Source organism: Crotalus tigris, unplaced genomic scaffold (genome assembly GCF_016545835.1).
Source record: "Crotalus tigris isolate CLP2741 ecotype Arizona unplaced genomic scaffold, ASM1654583v1 scf7180000017694.5664430, whole genome shotgun sequence".
Classification (NCBI taxonomy): domain Eukaryota; kingdom Metazoa; phylum Chordata; class Lepidosauria; order Squamata; family Viperidae; genus Crotalus; species Crotalus tigris.
In genome coordinates this window covers 4,181,193-4,195,252 of record NW_024096572.1, presented here as the reverse complement: position 1 = coordinate 4,195,252, position 14,060 = coordinate 4,181,193, and the positions used below count along the sequence as shown (strand labels likewise).

The 14,060-nt window shown below is 39.3% G+C and overlaps 1 long non-coding RNA gene across 1 annotated transcript in view; it reads right to left on the bottom strand.

The window, feature by feature from the left end:
- Positions 1-4,730, bottom strand: part of LOC120305898 — an 84,383-nt gene extending 79,653 nt beyond the window's left edge. The window contains exon 1 of the long non-coding RNA XR_005556127.1: positions 4,282-4,730. This is a non-coding gene — a long non-coding RNA (uncharacterized LOC120305898). The remainder of the gene's footprint in view (positions 1-4,281) is intronic.
- Positions 4,731-14,060: the final 9,330 nt, after the last annotated feature.

Sequence of the window (14,060 nt, the reverse complement as noted above, 5' to 3'; positions counted from 1 at the left end):
CAACAACAACAAAAAAAAAATAATAAAAATCCCCCCAAAAACAGCGCCTGGCACTGTTAAGTAACATTCTTAAGTAACAATTATTTTATTCTTGTTTTTAACTTTTTTACTATATTTATATATATCCTTTATGTTTTTATATCTATTTGTACACTGCCCAGATGCACTCTATGAGGGAGATAGACAGTTTCTAAATATAATATATAAATAAATAAAAATAAACACCCTGGTTGCTATTTCTGTGTGTGATGTTTTTATGTTTTCTTTTAAGATTGTTAGCTGCCCAGAATCGTGGATTTGAGATGGGTGGTCATTTAAATTGAAATAATAAACAATAAACATTCCCCAATAACAACCAGTGAGCTGATCAGCCTCATCCCATCCCACTGTTTAGGGGAAGAGTCAGCTTTTTTCTCAAAGGCTATAAGGGGGGAGCCCTGTCAGGTCCCAGTGGGAGGATTTTCCACAAGGCAAGGACTGCTACTGAGAAGGCAGATTTCTTAAATTCTGCTACATGACAGCCCTTAAGGGAAGGGGCATGGAGCAATCCCATTCTATCTAACCAGGCAGAATGGACAGAAACCCTCAGGAAATCATATTCCTCTTCCCTAACACAATGTAGCATAAGGAGAGGCAGAGCATGGGGGTGGAGTCAAGGGAGGAATCAGCATGGAGTCATTAAGTTCCCACAAGCAACCCAAGTTTAATCCTCCTCTCTCAAATTACATTGACCCTTATAATGCCAGTTTAGTGCTGACTATTAGTTGATTAGGTTCTTGTGTATACATTTGAATAATAAATCTTTTTATCTGGAATGTAACATTTGGTCCTCTTTCTTTGTGCCTAAAACATGGCTTCACTAAGTGTGCAAAGCAGCAGACAGAACCAGGAGAAGTCTTCTTATGTTTTCCCTGGCAACTTCCGTTCATCTAAAGGACTATTTTTTCCCTACACTTACCTCTTTGCCATAACAAAACTATATCTTTAGCTATTTTGTCTTTAGAATCTGCCTTCTCCTTTCTTTGGGGGAGGGGGAGGTCAGAATTCCACCATGAACACTTCCAAAATTCCCTTACTCCTATTTTCTGCTAACAATTAATTTAAAATAATTTATGATATGATATCATGTATCATGGGGCAACAGTTTTTGAATCAAAGAATCTTAAATGGATTAACTATGGATCCAAAATTTGGGATCTCCTGTGGTCTGGAAATTTCAAGGAGCTTCAGGCCACTTGTACTGGCAAAGTTGTGGTCACTCCAGCGGTGCCACATTGCCTTACAGTGCTGCCACTGCAGTCATGTGATCACAATTTCTGATGCTCCCAGCCAGCTACTCACAAGCAAAGTCAATGGGGAAGCTGGTAGGAAGTTGGAGATCGCTCCTACTCCTACTGCTTTTTTGCCTGCCCGTGATTCTGTTTATCTGTGGCAGTTCTTTTTTAAAAAAAATACCTGTTATCTAGTACATTTTTAAAAAAGATCTGCCACAAATTTACTCATGAGCAATAGGAGTAGCAAAATACTATCCTAGAAGATGTTGGAGAAGACTCTTGAGAGTCCCTTGGACTGCAAGGAGATCAAATCAGTCGATCCCAAAGGAAATCAACCCTGACTGTTATTTGGAAGGACAGAAACTGAAGCTGAAGCTCAAATATCTTGTCTAAAATGAGAAGAGAGGACTCCTTGGAAAAGACCCTGATGTTGGGAAAGATTGAAGGCCAAAGGAGCCATTGGTTAGATAGTTTCACTGATGGAATGAACACAGATTTGGGCAGACTCAGAATACAATGGAGGCTGGGGGGCCTGGTGTGCTATGGTCCATAGGATCACAAAGAGTCAGACATGACTTACTGACTGAACAACAACAAAAAAAACAATCCTAGAAGAAGAAAACAATATTCTGTGGCTTTTTATTCATATCTCATGGGAATCCTTTGATTTTGCATGGTTATCCCCATTGCACATCCAAGTGTTTTTGCTTTTTTAACCATCATGACCCTACAAGGTTTTGAAAACATCTTTGACAGTTACATAGTGTGGTTTCCCACCACTCCTGGATCAGTGACCATGACTTCTGTTTTCTTGTCTACCAAGAAACCCACCACCCAACTCTGACTGCACCTTGCTGTCATGCCCTCAAACCGCCTAGTTTTTCATGTGGTCAAATGTCAGTCTTTTTTATTATTATTATTTATGAGGCTTTAATTCTTTCACTTTATGTTGCCTTGTCAAAGCCAGATATTTAGCTTTCAATGGAATATAGTTGTGAGGACACAGCTCTTCCTGAAATGCTATCAACACTTGAGCCCATTCACATGCTTTGCCCCAATAAAGCTTTATGCATAGTAGTTTTGTCTCATAGACCAGCCTGCATTTATTTATTTTATCGAAAGTAGAGTATCTAAGCCCTCTTTCTCTCATACAGAATTCAAGGCACTATGCACATTCCTTGTTCATCAACTAAGAACAATGTAAGATTTTGATGTCATGTCTTAGAAATTCTTATCCTGCTGAAGCCCCTAACATAAACTCATGAAGCGTTTCTTTTTAAATAAGGAAAGAACCCTGGTGCCTACTTTATTACAGGAAATTCATGTTGGACAAAAATAAACAATATACTACCCCTCAGCTAAGGAAAAAGTCAGTAGCTTCCCCCTGTCATGAATTCTCCTTTGTTCTTGTGCTGAATAGGTCTGCATCAGCTATTTACCCATTTTAAATTGGGAGGTGAAAGTAAATTTTTAGAAGGCAAATGATGTCTGGGACCACCCCCTCCCCCAATGATTAAGGCTACTAACTTTTTTTTTTTTTTCAGCCTGCTCCTGTTGCCATTCGGTGCCATTCTTTTCATTTGTTAGGGTGTTATTTTCCAACTTGAATTTATCCCAGCCAATCAGAGATCAGATAGAACAGTGTTTCTCAGCCTTGGTATCTTTAAGACGTCTGAACTTCAACTCCCAGAATTCCAGGAGTTGGCTGGAGAATTTTGGGAATTGAAGTCCAGACATTTTAAAGTTGCTAAAGTTGAGAAATACTAAGGTAGAATATGCAAGTCGCACATAAATGATTGATATGTACTGATATCACTATAGGAAATTAAATTCAGTTACAATAAGAACAGTGTGGCTTACGCTGATCAGATTGCGGAGGCAATAAAAAAATGTGTTGATGTCCCTGGAGGAAAATCAAAGCCTAATCAGGACAATATTTGGAGAACAGATGAAGATGTTAATACCTTCCTTTAGAGATGTTTGAAAAAAGTATCAAATTGGAAGAAACATGATGCCAATTAAAAATCCTATTTGCTATCCCATCCCAGGTTTTTTAAATTTTATTATATTTTAATAGATTAGCCTCAGGAACAATATCTCTAAGTAATACTATTTCAGGTTGATTTTCACACATTGTCCCACACTATGTTCATCAAAGCAATGAGGATCTGTTTGGCTCAGGACTATATTGACAGGCTTGGATCCTAATTTAAATTATCTCAAGGAAGTATATGGAAGAAAAATTCCCTGTCCTTTCACCTTCCACCTGTTCCCCTACTACTCCTAAATTATTATCCCCAGCATCATTTAGTCCTGAAGTAATGTAAGATAGAGTATAAAGGATTGAGATGGGGGGAAATTTTCCTTCACATAAATTGCTTTAAAATCCTTAAAAGTTTTGCCTCTCTCCTCATTTTCCCCCATAGGAATCCAAGGAAATAGACTGCGACTTCAGGGTCTTTCTCCTTCTCACTTATACTGCTTGATATATAAATTGTTGATAGGGGATCCTTTGACGTTATAGGTCAGACACCTCTTCTGGAGTTAGCAGAATTATCTACAATTTTTCCATCTCTGATTCTATGACATATTGTATTCATTCATTGTCCTATCAACTAAATTTAGTTCCTGTGGAAAGCAAGTCAGAATAGCACCATAAGTCACATGCACTTAAAATAGAACAGTTTTCAAGGAGGAGGAGGAGGAAGGAGAGAGGAGGAGGAGGAGGAGGAGGAGGAGGAGGAGGAGGAGGAGGAGGAGGAGAAGGAGAAGGAGAAGGAGAAGGAGAAGGAGAAGGAGAAGAAGAAGAAGAAGAAGAAGAAGAAGAAGAAGAAGAAGAAGGAAGAAGAAGAAGAAGAAGAAGAAGAAGAAGAAGAAGAAGAAGAAGAAGAAGAAGAAGAAGAAGAAGAAGAAGAAGAAGAAGAAGAAGAAGAAGAAGAAGAAGAAGAAGCTCTTCTACAGTAGCTTTTTTCTCTTCACCTCTCAGTATAGGTAGGAGAAATCTTACCTACAGACTGGCCAACAATCTATGTTCTGGATCCATTGAACATGCTTGTGTATTCTTTTATTGTCTTTGTTTTGCTCTGTTTTTCATTCTCCATCATTCCTTGAACCCCCCTTGTGGCTTACGTAGTACTAGTCTCCTGGTCTATCACTACTTCCTTCCCCAGTTTGTTCCTCATGACTATTTGCAAGCATTCATATTTTCTTTTGCCCAGGAGCAAAGAGTCCTGTGCATATATCTCACATAACGAGTAGGCAGCCATCCAAACTAAATAAATAAATGATTGGTTGGTGATTAATAATTTCCTATACTTTTCATGCTTTAATCTCATGAACCCATTTGGAAAATCAACAAGTAACACAACTCAAAAAAAAAAAAAATCAGTCACCTTAGGCTGGAAAAGGGTTAGCAGTTTTATCTTAACATGCCGTCCAGGTACCTTCTGATATAGTCTTAGTGTCAACCAGTTTATTTATTTCCTTGCTAAAGTTCAACGTTTAATAGCTGATACAGGTTACTTGCGGCCATAAAAGAGTATAACATTTAAAATGACAAGTTGAAAGATACAATTTCTAGAGCCATGAATTAGTAGCCATATATATCATGGATTTAGAAAAGTGACAACTTTTTGGATATTTATAGATGCATTACTGAACTATTAAAAAATGAAGTGAAGAAAGAGAAGTTAGAACTACGTATAATTAATCAAATATACTTAAGAAGTCACATTCAGACACCTTAGTGCACATTTCTTTTACTAGCTGGCAGATTTGGCTTTAGAAAAAAAATGTGTTACTGTCAGGATATGCTACAAATTACCTTCCCCCCTCCTTCCCCCCTTCCTTGTGGGGAGGGGGGGGAATGTCTGGTCAGCTGTATTGTTTTAAGTGATTGTCAGCCCTATATTACTCAGAAAGTATGAGGAAGTCCATGAAGTACCTCACAAGATTCTTCAAACCATTTTTCTCAACTTTGAATTCAATAGAAAATGCTTGCTCCTTGACCAAGCATGAAGTGGGGTTTTTCCATTTTATTATCCCTTAATATGCAATATTTAATGAGATGTGTTCACTTTTGAATCACTTCTCCCTTTTTCATCTGCTTTCCAATGGCAATTCCTTTCACAAATACACGGACCATGTGTGTGTGTATGTGTGTGTATGTGTGTGTATACATAGGAAATGTAGCAAATATATTTGGGAAGGGATATTAACCCACAGTTAGTGGAACCCTATCCCCATCACAAGATACAAGAAAACATCAGATTGAATCCTCCCCCCCCCCGATACGGCAGGCGTTGGTATTATCGGAAGAGGAGGGGATGCAAGGTTACTAATGCCTCCAAAGACCAATAGTGGAGGGACAGGGAAGGGCATCCGAAGAAAAGAACATAACGTTATAGACACATCTTGGTTATCAGCTGGCCAATCAAGGCCAGTAACACGGTCTAGGAGCCGTGCACAAACGTTACTTGAACCTACTTAAACCACCTTTATTGTAATGGACTTTTAGCCCTGACGATGCTGGGGATTTCCCCCAGCGAAAGCTTGGCAACTTTTTAGTATAAGTATATTTTTAGTAAAGTATTCTTATTTTAACCCTCCCGGTGATCGTATTCTATTCTTTTATTCATATATATATATATATATATATATGTATGTATGTATGTATGTATGTATGTTTTCTGAGGTTTATATATGTAGGTCTTTGGTTGTTCTTGGAAGTGTCTTGGCGACGTTTCGACGAAGTCCCATTCGTCATCTTCAGGCTGGTACTTTCAGCTTCATGCTTCGAGGAGCAATGTGTGGTCTTAGCTGTTTCTTCCTTTTAACTGCCAGTGGAGATATGAACTGATTGGGTGGGAGCTTGGCTGTGTTCTGATTGGGTGGAGGTGTGTTCTGATTGGTTAGGGGCTTGGCTGTGCTCTGATTGGCTGGGGGGTTGGCTGTGCTCTGATTGGCTGGGGGGTTGGCTATGCTCTGATTGGCTGGGGGAGTGTTCTGTTTGGTTGTGCTCAGGTTAGTCTGAGTTGCAGGGGGGTTTAAGATTTTGGGCTGCCTTGCTATTTTTTGGCTTCGCGTTCGTGGTCGTGCCTCATCTTCATGGAGGGTGTCAGTTTGCTTCATGTATGGATTGGAGGGGTTTAAAGTGGCTAATGATGCAGCTGTGGTCTGGCTTCTGGGCACAACCAAACTAACCTGAGCACAACCAAACAGAACACTCCCCCAGCCAATCAGAACACAGCCAACCCCCCAGCCAATCAGAGCACAGCCACGCCCCTAACCAATCAGAACACACCTCCACCCAATCAGAACACAGCCAAGCTCCCACCCAATCAGTTCATACCCCCACTGGCAGTTAAAAGGAAGAAACAGCTAAGACCAGACATTGCTCCTCGAAGCACGAAGCTGAAAGCACCAGCCTGAAGATGACGAATGGGACTTCGTCGAAACATCGCCAAGACACTTCCAATTTTATGTGGGAGAAAACCCAAACAACCAAAGACCTACATACAAACACCCGCGAAAACCTCAGAAAACATATATATATACCTATATTTGCTGCATCTCCACATACCAAGATGAAACAGTACTTAAAATTTTTTTATTTATTTTTTTGTCAAGGTGTCATGTGGTAATCAGTTATTGTGATCTGCTAATGTATCTTTCACTCCAGGGTGGGACTACCTCTTCTTGAAAAAGAATATGGTGTTAGGGTTCATATTTACATGTATACAGCTGTAATTGCTTTCAGATTGTCGGGGTCTGCTTTTCCATTTCAAAAAATTGTGATTTATCACAGTACTTTTCATTCTTCTCTGATGAATTGACCTACAGCTGGAGGGAGAAGGTGCCCTACTATGCACATACATATTGAAAGTTACTGTGGTGTTTTGTTTTTTTTTCAAAATAAAATAAAATAAATGTAGAATGTTAAGTTATGCCATTGCTTTGAAGTGGAAAAACTACTGGAATGCTCATTAAAAGGAAAATTGTTATAAGTCTGCTAAAAGAAATATGAAGCTTTTGGAAAGCTCAAGAGAGAGTGATGCTATATACATTTCTATCAGTCTTCAAAATGATGCTGAAAATGAATACAGTTATCCATCAGCATTGCAGCCTGGAACCATCTACTTCTCTAAAGCTAGCTAGTACACCAAGCTTTACCTGTCATTAGGATGTCCTAAAGCAGGGGTGTCGTGTGACGTGCCGTGACGTATTGTGACTTTTTTCCCATTGCCGGCAATGGGGTGGGCACGGTTTCACCATGACACATCGGGCCCGTGGGCCGGGACACCTCTGTCCTAAAGTAACTCAAAATGAATTAAGCTTCTGTAAAAGCCTTGGAAGCTCATTAGGTAGAGAAACACAGCCTAGAAGTTTGTCTCTTAAAGATGATGACCTCTTCTTTCAAAGCTCCTCATAACAGCAGGAGGAGAAGAGGGCAACATTGTGGCCCAAAGCTGTAGCTTTTCATCAGGGAATAATTACCAGGACTCTTTATTTCAGAAATCTCTGTCCTTTGGAGAAGGAATTGATCAGCAATAATCAACTGAGCAGAAAATTAAAACAAAGTGTCAAGACTGATTTTAATTCAACCAAATGCTCTAACCCTTGTACCCAGTCCCCTCAAACTGTACTATAGCCTACTTGCTTTGGGCATATTTACATTACTGGCTATTCTTGTTGAAACTACTCTCTCCAAAATATGAGAGAGAGAAAGAGAGAGAGAGATGGGGGTGGGGGGAGAAGGAGAGAGAGGGAGGGAGGGAGGGAGGGAGGGAGAGAGAGAGAGAGAGAGAGAGAGAGAGAGAGAGAGAGAGAGAGAGAGAGAGAGAGAGAGAGAGAGAGATTCTTCCCAACAGAACCTTTAAAACCTTTGCACAATTTCTCACAAAATAATAGAGAGAGAAGCAATATTTATTTTCAAAATTCCTTTCATTGAAAATAATGTACTAATAGGCAGCAGTTATACATGAAAAATTCCTCTGAATCTACCTGTTCCCCCCCAAAAAAAAACCTCAAAAAGACAAAAAAGATGATGGCTTTTTTAAAAAAAGACAGTTTTTAAGATGCCAATTACAAAAACTCCTGCACCTGTTTAGCCGAAGTGGTTGGGTTTCATCTATTCAAAAAAGACTTTTATGCCTTACAGAATAACAGAATTGGAAGGGACCTTAGAGGTCTTCTAATCCAACCCTCAGCTAAAAAAGGAGACCCTATACCATTTCAAACAAATGATTGTCCAATCTCTTCTTTAAAATGTCCAGTGTTGGAGCATTCACAACTTCTGGAGACAGGTTGTTCCACTGGTTAATTGTTCTAACTGTCAGGAAATTTCTTCTTAATTCCAGGTTGCTTCTCTCCTTGCTTAGTTTCCATCCATTGCTTCTTGTCCTGCCTTCAGGTGCCTACAAATTTCACCCAGTTCTGGCAAAAAAAATGCTTTGAACTTGACACAAAAAGCTATAGAAACAGTATGCTAGAGATTGCCACCATCTTTAGCAGACCAATAAAAGAAAGAATGTGTAAAGAGAAAGGTGGCTCATAATAATCCCTAACATGTTTTGAAATTGTATCCACACCACCCAGAAATGTTTTACAGTGGCACATACCTTGTCAGAGCTGGAAGTTAGCAAAGCATCACAAATTATGAATTTTGCACATGAAGTAATGTCTGTGTGATAACGTGTACTTCCCCAGAGGCTCTTTTTATTATTATTATTTGTTCAATTTCTTGTCAGCCTAGATGTCTTGGCAAGCCCTCCCACCACCATCACTACACTGTGATATTGGAAGAGAAATTTGATTAACAACCATTATTTTTACATGATTCGGCACATCACTTTCTTTTTTTTTTTGGTTCTGATGTTTCATGTGTGATAATATGAGCTTCCTCAGAGGTATGTTTTCATTTAATCAGAAATCCCTACACATCAAGAGACTGTATCCCATGTGGTCTAACAACCCAAAAAAGAGAAAACATGGTGCTTCATTAAAAGCTGTGGAATTAACCTACTGCATGTTAAATCTTAGGTTACAACAAAAGCCCTCAAAAAGGTGAAAATTAAAAGATGCCACCTCAAGAGCTCAGCAGAACCTGAAATAATTTAAATTTTTCTCAAAGGCTTTTTGAAACAGGATGAAGATCAGTTAGAAGACAGCGGTGTCTGTCCAAAATTATCAGACCAAAGAAGAAAAACAAAACCTGCTAAGCTTCATTCGTGAATTGCATTTCCTCCCTGTCACTTAGATTTTTAACTACATGAAACAGGGAATGTGGTGACGCGGCACAATATATAATTTCTTTGATATTTCAATATATGTTTGCTTTAAAAGGAAAAAAGAACTTGAAAGAAGGAAGGTCTGGGATATAGCTACACTGTAAATTTATTTTTGTCTTATATCATAGTAACTCTAATTGCTTCCAGCCAAAAATCCAGTGAACTGTAGTTTGGTCAAACATAGGAAGCAGTCTCATTCTGAGTTAAAACATTGGTTCTTCTAGCTCAATATTCCTTATAGAGTGGTAGGGTTTGGGGTAGGACTTGAGTAATTTCTTAGAAATAGGTCAACTTGAGATTTTATTTTTTTTACTTGCAGCATGTTACTCTTTTCTATCCAGAGATGACAATTTCTGCTCTCTAAAACTCTATTACCTAATAGTTAGCTCACCATAGGTTTCCAGTGAATTGCCTTGCTATCAAAGTACCTACCATTGATTATGATAATTTTCCCCCAAATTATTGGGCCACAATTTTCTATTAATACAGGATATCACACAAGCTGATGTGCCATCATTTGGCTTTTTTTTTCCTACCAATTTGTAATGATTTCTTGATTATTATTTTTTTACCTTTTATCAAACTACTTAGTTTAGCTCTGATAAAAAGTTTCTCAGTTTGTTCCTGCAGGATATTTATGAAATTATTGTACTATGTTCCTATTTTCCCAAATGAATACTGAGTTCTATGCCTTCTCAAAGATAGTATTTTTGATTGTATTCTAGCATAAAGCCTATTCACCTTTTATTTCATCGGAAAGAATTGACCAAGCAGAAAGCCTTCTTAAATAGTTTTATCAGCCAAAATGGCTAGCATGAGATTGGTGTAGAATGCCAACTAGGATGTTAAGGATGTTGCCATAATATAATTAGAGAACATATATTTGGAAAGTCAAACTACAGGTAGTCCTTGACTTATGACCACAACTGAGTCTAAAATTTCTGTTGCTAAGTGAAACATTTATTAAGTGATTTTTGCCCCATTTCTACAACCTTTCTTGCCACGATTGTTAAATGAATCACTGCAGTTGTGAACTTAGTAACACTCTTATTAAGTGAATCTGGCTTCCCCATTGACTTTGCTTGTACGAATTTTGATCACGTGACCATGGGGATGCTGCAGACATCATAAGAGTGAAAAACAGTCATAAGTCACTTTTTTCAGTGCCCCTGTATCTTTGAGCAGTCACTAAATGAACTGTTGTACGTCGAGGACTACCTGTATGTACATTATACAAGAAGAAATATCATCTAGTCAATTCTGTATGTCTACAGAATTGTTTGTCTCAAACTATTGCCAAGATATAGTTTGGTTGATCCATTCTGGAAAAGCCACAGTCCAACTGAACTGAAACCTGGAACTATCAGCCCACCTGTGTTTCCCATTACAAGCAGACGGGAATCCTCCAGCTTATTGATTCTACGAGGCTTTTTGGAAGGAAAGGTGAAATATCTCAGCCACTGGTGCAACAGGATCACTCCTCCTTACTATTCATCCAGAGCCCTTCCATACTGCAATTACCTTTGACCTTCTCTATCAGCTTCACAATGTCAGGTGGCTCCTCCCATTCTGAACAATGCCCTTCCCTATTACCAACCTGTTTACCACCTACTAGCCAATGGGAAGGCCTTAAAAGAAAACCCCACCAACATCCTCAATCTTTCCTCGCTGCAATTCCCACACTGAGAAAATGGCCATGTAAAATACTGAGTAGACACAATCCAGAGCCTTCGTGGAAAGGAAGATGGGATGATGCAAGGCACAGGAACAACTTACCACCAGCTGAGAAGAAGGACAAGCTGGGAGGCAGAATGAGACTGGAGGTTCTGCTAATAGGAAGTATTCAATGGAAACATTGTCTGCACATTATTTTTGTGGGGTAGGTCAAGCTTCAGTCAAGCCCCGTGACCATGTGCAGATGCAATAAGAGATGTGCTATCAACACAATCACCTTATACTGAATAGACTTAGTTTGCCTCAGCTCTATTACAAATGTATAGCACTAGATTTTGTTACAGAGCCAGATTAGGGTGCCATAAAAGACCCTGCCATTTTTGGATTTTGGTATAGGTACTCTAGGGTATGTGAAAAACTTTAAGGACAAAGTCCTTCTCTTGTCTTATTTCTCATGTGTATAAGAATCTTATTGATTCAAATGTCATGGGTGGAATAGCCCTTTTCTAAAAGAACGCTGGCTTTTAGCATAGTCTCTCAGAAAGCAATCGGAGGGATGGGAGATTTTAGTAGGAAACCACTTCCAAAAATGTTTGGAAAGTTCTATATTCACATATAGGTTACCTCATAGGGGAGGGTTCTTAGGCGAGTTATTTCTCTCTTTGAACAGAGTTCTAATTAAATGAAGTTACCTTAAATTGTGCTATATCCAGTGGTTCGTAATGAAACTTGACTTTCCTCTGTCCTAATCTGCCTCGTGAGACTCAAAATGGCAGCCTTCTGTCAAATTATTACATTTTAAAAATCACATATAGCAAATTCCCCCTGTAATTGGATGCAGTGGTTAGAACAGCTTTCATAATTACAGCACGGTTTTCCTTTAAGACACACATATGAAAATTCTTTCTGTTCAAGCCCTTGGCACAGTCAAGAGTTACTGTTCCCACTCACAGCTGTCACTACCGTGCAAACTTAATAAATTCCATCTATGCATGACTTACTTAGCTAACCTCCATCCACCAGAGATATTCACATCCTGCTCAGAAGGGGCGGCTGTGGGGTGGGGGGGGGAGGGAGTGAGGGAAGAAAACAGAAAAAGAAAGGACAATAACAGGAGGCCTTCTAAACAATGGCTCTTGAATTATAGTGTCATATAGGAGAGTCAAAGCTTTGCCAATCCATTTAATGAGCATCAGCCCACCAAAAAGTAGCTTTTCTTAATAACTCACCTGTTGACATCTTTATCTTATTCAGTTCAAGCGAGGCAAGGAATGGAGAGAATCACCCTTTTAAGAAAGATAAGAAAATGTTTTTGCAAGAATTGAGTTTAGACTCGAATCTCCAGGGCAAATAGCCAGGTTAACAAATGCTGTTCCCAGCAGGAGAAAGAGAGAGAGGACAGGGATCTTTGGGGCTTCGTGGAAATGGATTCTCCAGCTTGCCTTCAGCTCAACAGGTGGCCTTGGGCACCTCACTCAGTTCTCCCACCTGCGGGAGGTTAAAACAAACATACCATTCTTGCTGGAAACATGGTAACTAAATACTGTGTACCGAAGAGTTTGAAAAACTGTATCTGATCATCACGATTACCATCATCATTCTTTCTTGTTCCTCACATTAAAAATTTGTAACAATGCCCTAGCTGGCAGGGATTTTTTTCATGATTAGGTATGGTTCTGTCTTTGAAATAAGAGAGCCAGTTTGGTCTAGTGGTGAAGTCACCAGGCTAGCAACTGGGAGACTGTGAGTTCTTGTCCTGCCTAAGATGCAAAAGCAGCTGGATGACTTTGGACCAGTCACTCTCTCAGTACTAGGAAGTAGGCAAGGGCAAAGTATTTCAGACTTCTTGCCAAGAACCCTGCAGGGACTACTCCAGAAAGCAAGATGGGAGGCAAACAATTTAATCAATCAATAAATAACTTAGTGGCAAAACAGATTCGAAGGGAGAGAACGATAGAGCATGCACTAGAGAGAGAGAGAGAGAGAGAGAGAGAGAGAGAGATGACAGAAAGAAAGAAAGAAAGAAAGAAAGAAAGAAAGAAAGAAAGAAAGAAAGAAAGAAAGAAAGAAAGAAAGAAAGAAAGAAAGGTAGGTAGATAATATCTTTAAACTAGGAATACATTTGAATCTCCAGCTATGTATACAGCTCTCTAAAGTTGAGCAAGGTATGGGACTAAGTCAGGAGAAGTAGCACCACCACCACTGTTGCAATTTGGAAGTGTAATAAAAGCTTTGCACTATTTATTGCCTGAGCATCATATTTTGATCCCTGGGGCAAAAATCAAGATAGGACTTCTAATCTTCACAGTTGACTACAGCTGGCTACATTAAGTGCCATTGGCCTTTTTTGCAGTGAAATCTCCTCTTTGGCATTTAGGAATATAGGTGGCTAATAAAATTATACTATCTCTCTGAGGACTATTAAGATGTGGCAATATCCGCCATTTGAGAAATATACCTTGTTGAGTCCAATGGCAGGGCCAGCTCAGCCCTATTTTAGATAACCAGAACTCCTCAGAATTTCAGTGTGATTGTGTGGCTTTCCTATTAAAACATACAGCATGCTATGAATCCAACAGAAAATCCTCATCATCATCTTCATGTTAACTAGCAAAATGCACCGAGGGCTCTTCTGTCATATGCAGAAAGTCCATACGAGTCCTAAAGTGTTGTGGTTTTGTCAGATGTAGAGGGCATTTGTAAATATGCTGACCATTCACTTTTGGCATCTTGCAGGATTCGGAAAGCCTGCCCATCCCTGAGTAAACACTCCTGACTGCCAGGTGAAATGTACATCATCTGGCATCAGCTATCCTTAGAAGGC